We start from the raw sequence: 15,960 nt of genomic DNA, 5'->3' as shown, positions 1-15,960 counted from the left end.
TGAGGGGTTTTTGGGGAAGAGGTATTGAGGTGATTGGTGAATGGATGAAGCAGAGAGAGAGTGGTGGGTAAGTGGAGATCCTGTGGGGTCCACAGATCCTGAGGTGTCAAGGATATCTCATCCCTGCACCAAGTGGCGTGCAAAATGCCCCTTTCTGCCAATCCTGGCGTTAAACGCCAGGCTGCTGCCCATTTCTGGCGTTTAACACCAGCTTCTTGCCCATTCCTGGCGTTAAACGCCAGTCTGGTGCCCTTTTCTGGCGTTAAACGCCCAGAATGGTGCTAGACTGGGCGTTTAACGCTCATTCTGCTACCTTTACTGGCGTTTAAACGCCAGTAACTGTCTCCTCCAGGGTGCTCTATTTTTCATTCTATTTTTCACTTTGTTTTTTATTTTTCAATTGTTTTTCTGACTTCACAGGATCATCAACCTACAGAAAACATAAAATAACAATAGAAATTTAAAGTAAAAATTGGGTTGCCTCCCAACAAGCGCTTCTTTAATGTCAATAGCTTGACAGTGGCTCTCATGGAGCCTCACAGATGTTCAGAGCAATGTTGGAACCTCCCAACACCAAACTTAGAGTTTGAATGTTGGGGTTCAACACCAAACTTAAAGTTTGGTTGTGGCCTCCCAACACCAAACTTAGAGTTTGACTGTGGGGGCTCTGTTTGGCTCTGTATTGAAAGAAGCTCTTCGTGCTTCTTCTCCATGGTGACAGAGGGATATCCTTGAGTTTTAAACACAATGGAGTCTCCATTCACTTGAATGATCAATTCTCCTCTATCAACATCAATCACAGCTTTTGCTGTGGCTAGGAAGGGTCTGCCCAGGATGATAGATTCATCCTTACACTTCCCGGTCTCTAGGACTATGAAATCAGCAGGGATGTAATGGTCTTCAACCTTTATCAAGACATCCTCTACAAGTCCATAATCCTATTTCTTTGAATTGTCTGCCATCTCTAGTGAGATTCTTGTAGCTTATACCTCAATGATCCCTAGCTTCTCCATTACAGAGAGAGGCATAAGGTTTATGCTTGACCCTAGGTCACACAGAGCCTTCTCAAAGGTCATGGTGCCTATGGTACAAGGGATTGAGAACTTTCCAGGGTCCTGTCTCTTTTGAGGTAATCTCTGCCTAGTCAAGTCATCCAGTTCTTGGATGAGCAATGGAGGTTCATTCTCCCAAGTCTCATTACCAAATAACTTGGCATTTAGCTTCATGATTGCTCCAAGGTACTTAGTAACTTGCTCTTCAGTGACATCTTCATCCTCTTCAGAGGAAGAATACTCATCAGAGCTCATGAATGGCAGAAGTAGATTTAATGAATCTCTATGGTCTCAGTGTGAGCCTCAGATTCCCATGGTTCCTCATCAGGGAACTCCATAGAGGTCAGTGGGCGTCCATTGAGGTCTTCCTCAGTGGGAATCACTGCCTCTTCCTCCTCTACATGTTCGGCCATGTGAGATATGGTTATGGCCTTGCACTCTCTTTTTGGATTCTCTTCTGTATTGCTTGGGAGAGTGCTAGGAGGGAGTTCAGTAATTTTCTTACTCAGCTGACCCAATTGTGCCTCCAAATTTCTAATGGAGGACCTTGTTTCAGTTATGAAACTTTGAGTGATTTTGATTAGATCAGAGACAATGGTTGCTAAGTCAGACGGGTTCTGCTTAGAATTCTCTATCTGCTGCTGAGAAGATGATGGAAAAGGCTTACTATTGCTAAACCTGTTTCTTCCACCATTATTGTTGTTGAAACCTTGTTGAGGTCTCTGTTGATCCTTCCATGAGAGATTTGGATGATTTCTCCATGAAGGATTATAGGTGTTTACATAGGATTCTCCCATGTAATTTACCTCTTCCAATGCTGGGTTCTCAAGATCATAAGCTTCTTCTTCAGAGGAAGCTTCCTTAGTACTGCTTGTTGCTGCTTGCATTCCAGACAGACTCTGAGAAATCATATTGACTTGTTGGGTCAATATTTTATTCTGAGCCAATATGGCATTCAGAGTATCAATCTTAAGAACTCCTTTCTTCTGAGTTGACCCATTATCCACAAGATTCCTTTCAGAAGTGTACATGAATTGGTTATTTGCAACCATTTCAATGAGTTCTTGAGCTTCTGCAGGCATCTTCTTCAGATGAAGAGATCCTCCAGCAGAGTTATCCAATGACATCTTGGATAGTTCAGACAGACCATCATAGAAAATACCTATGATGCTCCATTCTGAAAGCATGTCAGAAGGGCACCTTCTGATCAATTGCTTGTATCTCTCCCAAGCTTCATAGAGGGACTCACCATCCTTCTGTCTAAAGGTTTGGACTTCCACTCTAAGCTTACTCAATTTTTGAGGTGGAAAGAACTTTGCCAAGAAGGCATTGACTAGCTTTTCCCAAGAGTTCAAGCTTTCCTTAGGTTGTGAATCCAACCATATTCTAGCTCTGTCTCTTACAGCAAAAGGAAAGAGCATAAGTCTGTAGACTTCAGGGTCAACCCCATTGGTCTTAACAGTGTCACAGATTTGCAAGAATTCAGCTAAGAACTGATGAGGATCTTCCAATGGAAGTCCATGAAACATATAATTCTGTTGCATTAGAGAAACTAATTGAGGCTTAAGCTCAAAGTTGTTTGCTCCAATGGCAGGGATTGAGATGCTTCTCCCATAGAAATCAGGAGTAGGTGCAGTAAAGTCACCAAGCACCTTCCTTGCATTGTTGGCATTGTTGTTGTTTTCGACTGCCATGGTTTCTTCTTCTTTGAAGAGTTCTGTTAGGCCCTCTAAAAAAAATTGTTCTTTAGCTTCTCTTAGCTTTCTCTTCAAGGTCCTTTCAGGTTCAGGATCAGCTTGAACAAGTATGCCTTTATCTTTGTTCCTGCTCATATGAAAGAGAAGAGAACAAGAAAGTAGGGAATCCTCTATGTCACAGTATAGAGATTCCTTGAAGTGTCAGAGGAAAAGAAGAATAGAAGGAGGAGGTGGAGAAGAGGGAATTCGAACTTATCAAGAGGGACAGAGTTCGAATTGCACCTTGATGAGGAGTCTTGGTCCTTTTAAATAGAAGGATATAAAAAGAGGGGAAGAATTTTTGAAAATAATTAAAAGATTTTAAAAAGAAATTTGAAAATTTGATTGAGATTTTCGAAAACTAAGATTGGGAAATAAAGTGATTTTTGAAAAAGATTTTGAAATTAGAATAAGATATGATTGAAAAAATTAATTTTGAAAAAGATGTGATTGAAAAGATATGTTTGAAAAGATATGATTGAAAATTAATTTAGAAAAAGAAAATTTTTAAAATTAAAGTTGATTACTTGACTATCAAGAAATTAAAAGATATGATTTTAAAATTTAAAGTTTGATCCTTTCTTAATAGGCAAGTAACAACTTGAAAGTTTTGAAGTAAATCTTTAATTGAAGCAAGGATTTTTGAAAATGGTAAAAATAAATATAAAATGGAAAGAAATTGATTTTGAAAGAGATATGATTTGAAAAAGATTTGATTTTAAAAAATTATGAAAACTTTAAAAAATGTGAATTAAAAACAAAATCTTCCCTCTAGTGTCATCCTGGCGTTAAACGCCCAGAATGGTGCCCATTCTGGCGTTTAACGTCCAAAACTCTACCTTTTTGGGCGTTAAACGCCCAGCCAGGTACACTGGCTGGCGTTTAAACGCCAGTTTTCCTTCTTCACTGGGCGTTTTGAACGCCCAGCTTTTTCTGTTTAATTCCTCTACTGAATGTTCTGAATCTTCAATTCTCTGTAATATTGACTTGAAAAGACACAATTTTGAAAATATTTTTGAATTTTTAATGATGAGAAATAACAAAAATGCAACTTAAGATCAAATAAACAATGCATGCAAGACACCAAACTTAAAAGTTTGTACACTAAGGACTATAACAATGTAAAAATGCATGTAAGAAACAACAAAACATACAAAATAAGAGGATTTGAAGATCAAAGCAATGAAATCATCAAGAACAACTTGAAGATCAATGAAGAACAATATGTATAAATTTTCAAAAATTAGAAGGATAAAGACATGCAATTGACACCAAACTTAAAAATTGATACTAGACTCAAACAAGAAACATAAAATATTTTTGATTCTTATGGTTTTATAATTTTTTTTTGTGATTTTCGAAAATTATATGGAAAAGAAAATAAAGAGAATCAAAACTTTTAATAAGAATTCCAGGAATCATGCAATGTTAGTCTAGAGCTTCAGTCTAAAAAGATTAGCCATGTTTGGCCAAGTTTCAGCAGGACATTACATTCAATAGCTAAATTGATGGGAATCAATCAGCTTTTGTGATGGTAAGAACATCATCTTGAAACTCTAGAATTCATTCTTAAAAATTCTGAAAAGTACCTAATCTAAGCAACAAGATGAACCGTCAGTTGTCCAAACTCGAACAATCCCCAGCAACAGCGCCAAAAACTTGGTGCACGAAATTGTGATCATCAACAATGGCGCCAAAGACTTGGAGCTCTAAAACGTGAATCACACTTTGTCACAATTCCGCACACCTAACCAGCAAGTGCACTAGGTCGTCCAAGTAATAAACCTTACGTGAGTAAGGGTCGATCCCACGGAGATTGTCGGCTTGAAGCAAGCTATGGTCATCTTGTAAATCTCAGTCAGGCGGATTCAGATGGTGATGAAGAATTGATAATTAAAAGATAAATAAAACATAAAATAAAGATAGAGATACTTATGTAATTCTTTGGTGGATTTCAGATAAGCGTATGAAGATGCTTTGTTCCCCTTGAACCTCTGCTTTCCTATTGCCTTCTTTCAATCATTCATACTCCTTTCCATGGCAAGCTATATGTTGGGCATCACCGTTGTCAATGGCTACAATCCCATTCTCTCAGTGAAAATGTTCAACGCACTCTGTCAAAGCACGGCTAATCATCTGTCGGTTCTCGATCATGTCGGAATAGAATCCAGTGATTCTTTTGCGTCTGTCACTAACGCCCAACACTCGCGAGTTTGAAGCTCGTCACAGTCATTCAATCCTTGAATCCTACTCGGAATACCACAGACAAGGTTTAGACTTTCCAGATTCTAAAGAATGGCCGCCAATGGATTCTAGCTTATACCACGAAGATTCTAATTAAGGAATCCAAGAGATACACACTCAATCGAAGGTAGAACGGAGGTGGTTGTCAGGCACACGTGCATAAGTGAGAATGATGATGAGTGTCACGGATCATCACATTCATCAAGTTGAAGAACAAGTGATATCTTAGAGAAGAAGTAGGCGTGAATTGAATAGAAAAACAGTAGTAATTGCATTAATTCATGAGGAACAGCAGAGCTCCACACCTTAATCTATGGTGTATAGAAACTCCACCGTTGAGAATACATAAGAACAAGGTCCAGGCTTGGCCGTGAGGCCAGCCCTCAAACGTGAAAAGAGCTATGAAAGTATATGAAAGGTCTGTCATGTGTAATAGCAAAAGGTCTTATTTATAGAGAACTAGTAGCCTAGGGTTTACAGAAATCAGTAATTAATGCGGAAATCTTCTTCCGGGCCCACTTGGTGTGTGCTTGGGCTGAGCATTGAAGCTTCCATGTGTAGAGACTTTTCTTGGAGTTAAACGCCAGCTTTTGTGCCAGTTTGGGCGTTTAACTCCAGCTTTTGTGCCAGTTTTGGAGTTAAACGCCAGAATTCTTGAGCTGACTTAGAACGCCAGTTTGGGCCATCAAATATCGCGCAAAGTATAGACTATTATACATTGCTGGAAAGCCCAGGATGTCTACTTTCCAAAGCAATTGAGAGCGCGCCAAGTGGGCTTCTGTAGCTCCAGAAAATCCACTTTGAGTGCAGGGAGGTCAGAATCCAACAGCATCTGCAGTCCTTTTTCAGCCTCTGAATCAGATTTTTGCTCAGGTCCCTCAATTTCAGCCAGAAAATACCTGAAATCACAGAAAAACACACAAACTCATAGTAAAGTCCAGAAGAGTGATTTTTAAATAAAAACTAATAAAAACATAATAAAAACTAACTAAAATATACTAAGAACATACTAAAAACAATGCCAAAAAGCGTATAAATTATCCGCTCATCACTCCTGTTTTTTGATAGTTACAGTCTTTCTATCTTCGCTGTTTGTATGAAAAAGTGCTGTTGTATTTTCTTTTGTTTGAGAGGGTTAGGGCTCTGATTTTTTGCGTCGTTTCCTTTTCTGGGTTCTGCTCTGTTGTTGCCTCCAAAGGGTGCCCCTGGGCTTTTGGTGTTGATCCTCTGTTCTTTGTGAGTCCTGGGGTTCCCTTTTGCTACCATATCTGATACTCATTGATTATTTATTTGTCATTCTCTTACTGTCCGAGTTGTTTGGTAGTGACCTCTTTTCTTTTTTCTTACTATAGGTGTAGTTGCTATATGTCTACCTGTAGGAATATTGTCGAGATGTCCACCAGAATCCTTGCTGGCATGGCCGACTGGCTGGACTCTATAGTTCTGATGTGCATTACTGTGGCCGATCCGGAGTACTGTGAGAGGCTTAGGAGGTTCCATAGGATCTGTAGCAATAGGGACGATGAAAAGAATTATGAACTGTTATTGTCTGACCCTGAGGAGAGGGTTAGTTTCCCTTCATTAACTCAGGAAGAACGCCCCTTCTTCTATGCTTATGACTATTTCTTTAGTCAGTTGACTATCGCCATCCCTTTTACTGCTTTTGAGACCGACCTCTTATGGACTTGCAATATGGCCTCTTCCTAGCTTCATCCGAACTATTGGTGGCAAAAAGATATAGTAGCTCCCAAGTATTCTTGGGAGAGTTTAGATGAGGTAGAACAAACCTTTGTGGGTGTTCTAGAGGAGCACTAGGGGAAACCTCCTCATCTGGCCACAAAGAGATTTCTGGGGGATCCTTCTCTCCTTCGTGCCGAGCTAGGTAGTGTCTGACTTCTTTCTTTGCAGAAGTGGTTTTCTCTTGCAATTCATGATATTTTCCCTTTTCCCTACTGTGTAACTGTTTTTCTGGCTTCTTTTCAGAGATGGTGAAATCTTCAGATTCTATGAAGTCTTTTCGGAAGGTCAAGAAAGCGATGGCCTCCGAAAATCTGTCAAGTAAAAGATGTGATTGAAATTTATTTTGAAAAAGATTTGAAAAAGAATTTTAAAAAGATTTTATTTTTGAAAATTAAAGTTGATTACTTGACTAACAAGAAACAAAAATATTTGATTTTAAAATTTAAAGATTGAACCTTTCTTAAGAGGCAAGTAACAAACTTAAAATTTTTGAATTAATTGTTAGCATTAATTTCGAAAATATGATTTAGAAATAAGAAAAAGATTTTGAAAATCAATCATAAAGTTTTCAAAAATATGAAGGAAAAATTGAAAAAGATTTGATTTTTGAAAATGATTTGAAAAAGATAGAATTTTTAAATTGAAAATTTGATTTGACTCATAAGAAACAACTAAATTTTAAAAACTTTTGAAAAAGTCAACTTAAATCTTCGAAAATTTATGAGAGAAAAAGGGAAAGATATTTTTTTTATTTTTGAATTTTTAATGTAGAAAGAGAAACACATCAAAAAGACTCAATGTATGAAAATTTTGAATCAAAACACATGATGCATGCAAGAACACTATGAATGTCAAGATGAACACCAAGAACACTTTGAATGTCAAGATGAACACCAAGAACTTATTTTTGAAAAATTTTCAAGAAAAGAAAACATGCAAGCACCAAACTTAAAAATTTTTATTCTTTAGACACTAACAAATAAAAAATGCATATGAAAAACAAGAAAAGATACAAAACAAGAAATTTTTAAAGATCAAACAAGAAGACTTACCAAGAACAACTTGAAGATCATGAAGAATGCAATGCATGAATTTTCGAAAATGCAAGAAAAATAACAACATGCAATTTGACACCAAACTTAAAAATTGACACTAGACTCAAACAAGAAACATAAAATTTTTGGTTTTTATGATTTTATTAATTTTTTTTTTGGATTTTTCGAAAATTATTTTGAAAAAGAAAAATAAGGATTTCAAAATTTTTAATAGGAATTCCAGGAATCTTGCACTGTTAGTCTAAAGCTCTAGTACAGGAATTAGACATGGCTAGTAAGCCAGCCAAGCTTTCAGTGAAAGCTCCGGTCCAAAACACTAGACATGGCCAATGGCCAGCTAAGCTTCAGTAGATACAAATTAGACATACAACAGCTGATACTTCATCCAACTTCATATGCTGATAAGTGGAAGCCTCGGTCCAAATGAATTAGACATGGCTTTACAGCCAGCTAGGCTTCAACGTGCTTCATGAAACTCTAGAATTCATTCTTAAAAATTCTGAAGAAAAATGTGTTTTTGAAAATATATATTTTTTTTATTTTTTTTTTCGAAATTAAGAATAAAAAAACCTTAAAATTAAAATAAATTTACCTAATCTGAGCAACAAGATGAACCGTCAGTTGTCCAAACTCGAACAATCCCCGGCAACGGCGCCAAAAACTTGGTGTGCGAAATCGTGATCATTCCTTCCTTGGTAACGGCGCTAAAAACTCAATACGCACGTTCATGTTCTTAATTCTATTTCACAACTTCGTACAACAAGCCAGCAAGTGCACTGGGTCGTCCAAGTAATAAACCTTATGTGAGTAAGGGTTGATCCCACGGAGATTGTCGGCTTGAAGCAAGCTATGGTCACCTTGTAAATCTCAGTCAGGCGGATTCAACGGATTTTATGAATTGATAAGTAAAAGATAAATAAAATATAAAATAGGATAGTGGTACTTATGTAATTCATTGGTGAGAATTTCAGATAAGCGTATAGAGATGCTTTCGTCCCTCTGAATCTCTGCTTTCCTGCTGTCTTCATCCAATCCTTCCTACTCCTTTCCATGGCAAGCTGTATGTTAGGCATCACCGTTGTCAATGGCCACCTGTCCTCTCAGTGAAAATGGTCCAATGCACTGTCACTATATGGCTAATCATCTATCGATTCTCGATCATACTGGAATAGGATCCATTGATCCTTTTGCGTCTGTCACTACGCCCAGCACTCGCGAGTTTGATGCTCGTCACAGTCATTCAATCCCTGAATCCTACTCGGAATACCACAGACAAGGTTTAGACTTTCAGGATTCTCAAGAATGGCCGTCCATGAGTTCTAACTTATACCACGAAGATACTAATAACTCGGACTCGGTCCCCTGTATTAGATATCCAAGAGATATCCATTCAATATAAGGTAGAACAGAAGTGGTTGTCAGGCACGCGTTCATAAGTTGAGAATGATGACGACTGTCATGATCATCACATCCATCATATTGAAGTGCGAATGAATATCTTAGAAGCGGAATAAGTTGAATTGAATAGAAAAACAGTAGTACTTTGCATTAATCTTTGAGGAACAGCAGAGCTCCAGACCTTAATCTATGGTGTGTAGAAACTCTACCGTTGAAAATACACAAGTGATAAATGTTCAGGCATGGCCGAATGGCCAGCCCTCACAAAAGTCTAAGATCGCATAAAACTAATCAAAGATGATCCAAATATAGTAAAAAGTCCTATTTATACTAAACTAGTTACTAGGGTTTACAAGAATGAGTAAATGATGCAGAAATCTACTCCCGGGGCCCACTTGGTGTGTGCTTGGGCTGAGCATTGAGCTTTACACGTGTAGAGGTCTTTCTTGGAGTTGAATGTCAATTTGTAACCTGTTTCTAGCGTTTAACTCCACTTTGCAACCTGTTTCTGGCGTTTGACTCCAGAATGCAGCATAGAACTGGCGTTCAATGCCAGTTTACGTCGTCTATCCTTAATCAAAGTATAAACTATTTTATATTGTTGGAAAGCCCTGGATGTCTACTTTCCAACGCAATTGAGTGTGCACCATTTGGAGTTCTGTAGCTCCAGAAAATTCACTTTGAGTGCAGGGAGGTCAGAATCCAACAGCATCTGCAGTCCTTCTTCAACCTCTGAATCTGATTTTTGCTCAAGTCCCTCAATTTCAGCCAGAAAATACCTAAAATCACAGAAAAACATACAAACTCATAGTAAAGTCCAGAAATGTAATTTTTAATTAAAAAATAATAAAAATATAATGAAAATTGATTAAATCATACTAAAAACATACTAAAACAATGCCAAAAAGCATATAAATTATCCGCTCATGACAACACCAAACTTAAATTGTTGCTTGTCCCCAATCAACTCAAAATCCAATAGGATAAAAAGAAGAGAATATACTATAAATTCCAAAATATCAATGAAACTTAGCTCCAATCAGATGAGCGGGACTTGTAGCGTTTTGCCTCTTGAATAGTTTTGGCATCTCACTTTATCCATTGAAGTTCAGAATGATTGGCATCTATAGGAACTTAGAATTCAGATAGTGTTATTGATTATCCTAGTTCAATATGTTGATTCTTGAACACAGCTACTTTATGAGTCTTGGCCGTGGCCCTAAGCACTTTGTTTTCCAGTATTACCACCGGATACATAAATTCCACAGACACATAACTGGGTGAACCTTTTCAGATTGTGACTCAGCTTTGCTAAAGTCCCCAATTAGAGGTGTCCAGGGTTCTTAAGCACACTCTGTTTTTTGGCTTTGGACCTTGACTTTAACCGCTCAGTCTCAAGTTTTCACTTGACACCTTCACGCCACAAGCAAATGGTTAGGGACAGCTTGGTTTAGTCGCTTAGACTAGGATTTTATTCCTTTAGGCCCTCCTATCCACTGATGCTCAAAGCCTTGGATCCTTTTTTATTACCCTTGCCTTTTGGTTTTAAGGGCTACTGGCTTTTTGCTCTTGCCTTTTGGTTTTAAGAGCTTTTGGCTTTTTGTGCTTGCTTTTTCTTTTTTTTCGCCATTTTTTTTGCAAGCTTTTATATTCACTGCTTTTTCTTGCTTCAAGAATCATTTTTATGATTTTTTAGATTATCAAATAACATTTCTCCTTTTTCCTTATTCTTCAAGAGCCAACATATTTATCATTCAGTAAACATCAACTTCAAAAGACATATGCACTGTTCAAGCATTCATTCAGAAAACAAAAAGTATTGTCACCACATCAAAATAATTAAACTAGTTTCAAGGATGAATTCGAAACCATGTACTTCTTGTTCTTTTGTAATTAAAACAGTTTTCATTTAAGAGAGGTGATGGATTCATATTCATAACTTTAAGGCATAGACACTTAGACACTAGTGATCATATAGTAAAGACACAAACATAAATAAAACATAAAGCTCAAAAATCGAAAAACAGGAAAATAAATAAACAAGGAGATTAAGGAATGAGTCCACCTTAGTGAAGGTGGCGTCTTCCTCTTCTTGAGGAACCAATGGTGCTTTTGAGCTCCTCTATGACTCTTCCTCACCTTTGTTGCTCCTCCCTCATAGCTCTTTGATCTTCTCTAATCTCATGAAGGATGATGGAGTGCTCTTGGTGTTCCAACCTTAGTTGTCCCATGTTGGAACTTAATTCTCCTAGGGAAGTGTTGATTTTCTCCCAATAGTTTTGTGGAGGAAGGTGCATCCCTTGAGGCATCTCAGGGATTTCATGGTGGGGAATTTCCTCATGCTTTTGTTGAGGTCCATGATCTCTTGTTTGCTCCATCTTTTTCTTAGTGATAGGCTTGTCCTCTTCAATGAGGATGTTTCTGGCCTTAGGTGCCATAAATGGTTATAGAAAAATAAAAAGCACTGCTTTTACCACACCAAACTTAGAAGGTTTGCTCATTCCCGAGCAAAGGAAGAAAGGAAGTAGTAGAAGAAGAAGAAAATGGAGAAGATGGAGGTGTGTGAATGGTTCAGCCACAGGGGGTTTAAGGTGGTTATGATGTGTGAAAAGGGAGGAGTGATGGTTTGAATTTTAGTGGGTGGGTGTAGGTGGGTGTATGATGGTTTTGGAGGGGAATTGGAGGTGATTGGTGAAGGGTATTTGGGGAAGAGGGTTATGAAAAGGTGTGAAAAGGAGAGACAAAGGTAGGTGGGGATCTTGTGGGGTCCACAGATCCTGTGGGATCCTGTGTGGTCCACAGATCCTGAGGGGATACTGTGGGATCCATAGATCAAGTGGGGTCAAGGACTTAACATCCCTGCCCCAATTAGGCGTGTAAAATGCCCTTGCTGTGCAATCCTGGCGTTTAACGCCAGACTGCTACCTATTTCTGGAGTTAAACGCCCAAATGTAGCTTGTTTCTGGCGTTTAACGCCAGGTAGATGCTTGTTTCTGGCGTTAAACGCCAGCTTGGTGCCTGTTTTTTGCGTTAAACGCCAGACAGATTCTTGTTTCTGGCATTTAAACGCCAGACTGCTCTCCTCCAGGGTGTGCTATTTTTAATGCTGGTTTTTTGTTTTGTTTTTAATTTTTCAGTAGTTTTTGTGAGTCCACATGATCATCAACCTAATAAAACACGAAATAACAAAAAGAAAATAAAATAGGTATGATTAAATAACATTGGGTTGCCTCCCAACAAGCGCTTCTTTAATGTCAATAGCTTGACAGTGAGCTTTCATGGAGCCTCACAGATAATCAGAGCAAGGTTGGAACCTCCCAACACCAAACTTAGAGTTTGAATGTGGGGGTTCAACACCAAACTTAGAGTTTGGTTGTGGCCTCCCAACACCAAACTTAGAGTTTGACTGTGGGGGCTTTAGTTAACTCTGCAGTGAGAGAAGCTTTTCATGCTTCCTCTCCATGGTTACAGAAGGAGATCCTTGAGTTTTAAACACAAGATTGTCCTCATTCAGTTGAAGGATCAATTCTCCTCTGTCCACATCAATCACAGCTCTTGCTGTGGCTAGGAAGGGTCTTCCAAGGATGATGGATTCATCCTCATCCTTCCCAGTGTCTAGGATTATGAAATCAGCAGGGATGTAAAGGCCTTCAACCTTTACTAACATGTCCTCTACTAGTCCATAAGCCTGTTTTCTTGAGTTGTCTGCCATCTCTAATGAGATTCTAGCAGCTTGCACCTCAAAGATCCCAAGTTTCTCCATTACAGAGAGTGGCATTAAGTTTATTCCTAACCCTAGGTCACACAGAGCTTTCTCAAAGTTCATGGTGCCTATGTTACAGGGAATTAGGAATTTACCAGGTTCCTGTTTCTTTTGAGGTAATTTCTGCCTATCCAATGCATTCAGTTCATTGGTGAGCAAGGGAGGTTCATCTTCCCAAGTCTCATTACCAAATAATTTGGCATTCAGCTTCATGATTACACCAATATACTTGGCAACTTGCTCTTCAGTAATGTCTTCATTCTCTTCAGAAGAAGAGTACTCATCAAAGCTCATGAAGGGCAGAAGAAGGTTTAAGGGAATCTCTATGGTCTCTAGGTGAGCCTCAGATTCCTTTAGGTCCTCATTGAGGAACTCCTTATTGATCACTGAGCGTCCCAGGAGGTCTTCCTCACTGGGATTCACGTCCTCTCCCTCCCTTGTAGGTTCGGCCATGATGGTTAAATCTATGGCCTTGCACTCTCTCTTTGGATTCTCTTCTGTCTTGCTTGGGAGAGTACTAGGAGGGATTTCAGTGACTCTTTTACTCAGCTGGCCCACTTGTGCCTCCAAATTTCTAATGGAGGATCTTGTTTCATTCATGAAACTCAAAGTGGCCTTAGATAGATCAGAGACTATATTTGCCAAGCTAGATGGATTCTACTCAGAATTCTCTGTCTGTTGCTGAGTGGATGATGGAAAAGGTTTACTATTGTTAAACCTGTTTCTTCCACCATTATTAAAGCCTTGTTGAGACTTTTGTTGATCCTTCCATGAGAAATTTGGATGATTTCTCCAAGAGGGATTATAGGTGTTTCCATAGGGTTCACCCATGTAATTTACCTCTGCTATTGCAGGGTTCTCAGGATCATAAGCTTCTTCTTCAGAAGAGGCCTCTTCAGTACTGTTGGATGATTCCTTCAATCCATTCAGACTCTGAGAAATCATATTGACTTACTGAGTCAATATTTTATTCTGAGCCAATATGGCATTTAGAGTATCAATTTCAAGAACTCCCTTCCTCATAGGCGTCCCATTATTCACAGGATTCCTTTCAGAAGTGTACATGAACTGGTTATTTGCAACCATGTCAATGAGTTCTTGAGCTTCTGCAGGTGTTTTCTTTAGATGAATGGATCCACCTGCAGAATGGTCCAGTGACATCTTTGATAACTCAGACAGACCATCATAGAATATATCCAGGATGGTCCATTCTGAAAGCATGTCAGTAGGACACTTTTTGGTCAGTTCCTTGAATCTCTCCCAAGCTTCATAGAGGGATTCACCTTCTTTCTATCTGAAGGTTTGAACATCCACTCTAAGCTTGCTAAGCTTTTGAGGAGGAAAGAACTTGGCTAAGAAAGCCGTGACCAGCTTATCCCAAGAGTTCAGGCTATCTTTAGGTTGAGAGTCCAACCATACTCTAGCTCTGTCTCTTACAGCAAACGGGAAAAGCATAAGCCTGTAGACCTGGGGATCAACCCCATTGGTCTTAACAGTATCACAGGTCTGCAAGAATTCAGTTAAGAACTGAAAAGGATCTTCGGATGGAAGTCCATGAAACTTGGAGTTCTGTTGCATCAGAGAAACTAATTGAGGTTTAAGCTCAAAATTGTTTGCTCCAATGGCAGGGATTGAGATGCTTCTTCCATGTAAATTGGAATTTGGTGCAGTAAAGTCACCAAGCATCTTCCTTGCATTGTTATTATTTTCGGCCATGTTTTCTTCTTTTTCAAAAATTTCTGTCAGATTTTCTCCAGAGAGTTGTGCTTTGGCTTCCCTTAGCTTCCTCTTCAGAGTCCTTTCAGGTTCAGGATCAGCTTCAACAAGAATGTTCTTATCCTTGTTCCTGCTCATATGAAAAAGAAGAAAACAAAAACGAAAATATGGAATCCTCTATGTCACAGTATAGAGATTCCTGTATGTGAGTAGAAGAAGATATGAATAGAAGATGGAGAATCCAAACACAAGGGTGAGGAGTAGGTTCAAATTCTTAGATGAAGAGGAGTGTTAGTAAATAAATAAATAATTAGAAGGAGGTGAGAGAGAAGAATTTTCGAAAATTAAATAAATTAAAATAAAAATATTTTTGTTCTTAATTTGAAATTAAAATAAAATTCAAAAATTAGAAAAGAAATAAAATTAAAATTAAAAATTAAAATAATTAGTTAATTAAAAAGGAACTTTGAAAAAGAGGAAGGTGATTTTCGAAAATTAGAGAGAGAGAATTAGTTAGGTAGTTTTGAAAAAGATATTATTTAAACAAAAAGTAAAGTGGTTAATTGAAAAAGATTTGAAAATCAAATTTGAAAAGATAAAAAGTTAGAAAAGATTTTGAAATTAAATTTTGAAAAATATGTGATTGAAATTTATTTTGCAAAATATTTGAAAAAGAATTTTAAAAAGATTTGATTTTTGAAAATTAAAGTTGATTACTTGACTAACAAGAAACAAAAATATTTGATTTTAAAATTTAAAGATTGAACCTTTCTTAAGAGGCAAGTAACAAACTTAAAATTTTTGAATTAATTGTTAGCATTAATTTCGAAAATATGATTTAGAAAGAAGAAAAAGATTTTGAATATCAATCATAAAGTTTTCGAAAATATGAAGGAAAAATTGAAAAAGATTTGATTTTTGAAAAAGATTTGAAAAAGATAGAATTTTTAAATTGAAAATTTGATTTGACTCATAAGAAACAACTAAATTTTAAAAAGTTTTGAAAAAGTCAACTCAAATCTTCGAAAATTTATGAGGGAAAAAGGGAAGGATATTTTTTTGATTTTTGGATTTTTAATGTAGAAAGAGAAACACATCAAAAAGACTCAATGCATGAAAATTTTGAATCAAAACACATGATGCATGCAAGAACACTATGAATGTCAAGATGAACACCAAGAACACTTTGAATGTCAAGATGAACACCAAGAACTTATTTTTGAAAAATTTTCAAGAAAAGAAAACATGCAAGACAC

General features: G+C 37.6%; 2 non-coding genes across 2 annotated transcripts; both read left to right on the top strand.

Annotated features, from left to right (window-relative positions):
- Positions 1-2,233: 2,233 nt before the first annotated feature.
- Positions 2,234-2,341, top strand: LOC112782103 (small nucleolar RNA R71). Its single transcript, XR_003192842.1, has one exon. It is a non-coding gene; the product is annotated as a small nucleolar RNA R71 (small nucleolar RNA).
- Positions 2,342-14,203: 11,862 nt separating this feature from the next.
- Positions 14,204-14,311, top strand: LOC112781404 (small nucleolar RNA R71). Its single transcript, XR_003192182.1, has one exon. It is a non-coding gene; the product is annotated as a small nucleolar RNA R71 (small nucleolar RNA).
- The last annotated feature ends 1,649 nt before the right edge of the window (positions 14,312-15,960 follow it).

This window comes from Arachis hypogaea, chromosome 19 (assembly GCF_003086295.3).
Source record: "Arachis hypogaea cultivar Tifrunner chromosome 19, arahy.Tifrunner.gnm2.J5K5, whole genome shotgun sequence".
Taxonomy (NCBI): Eukaryota; Viridiplantae; Streptophyta; class Magnoliopsida; order Fabales; family Fabaceae; genus Arachis; species Arachis hypogaea.
Note: the sequence above shows the minus strand (reverse complement) of the source record. Positions and strands in the feature narration are given on the sequence as shown.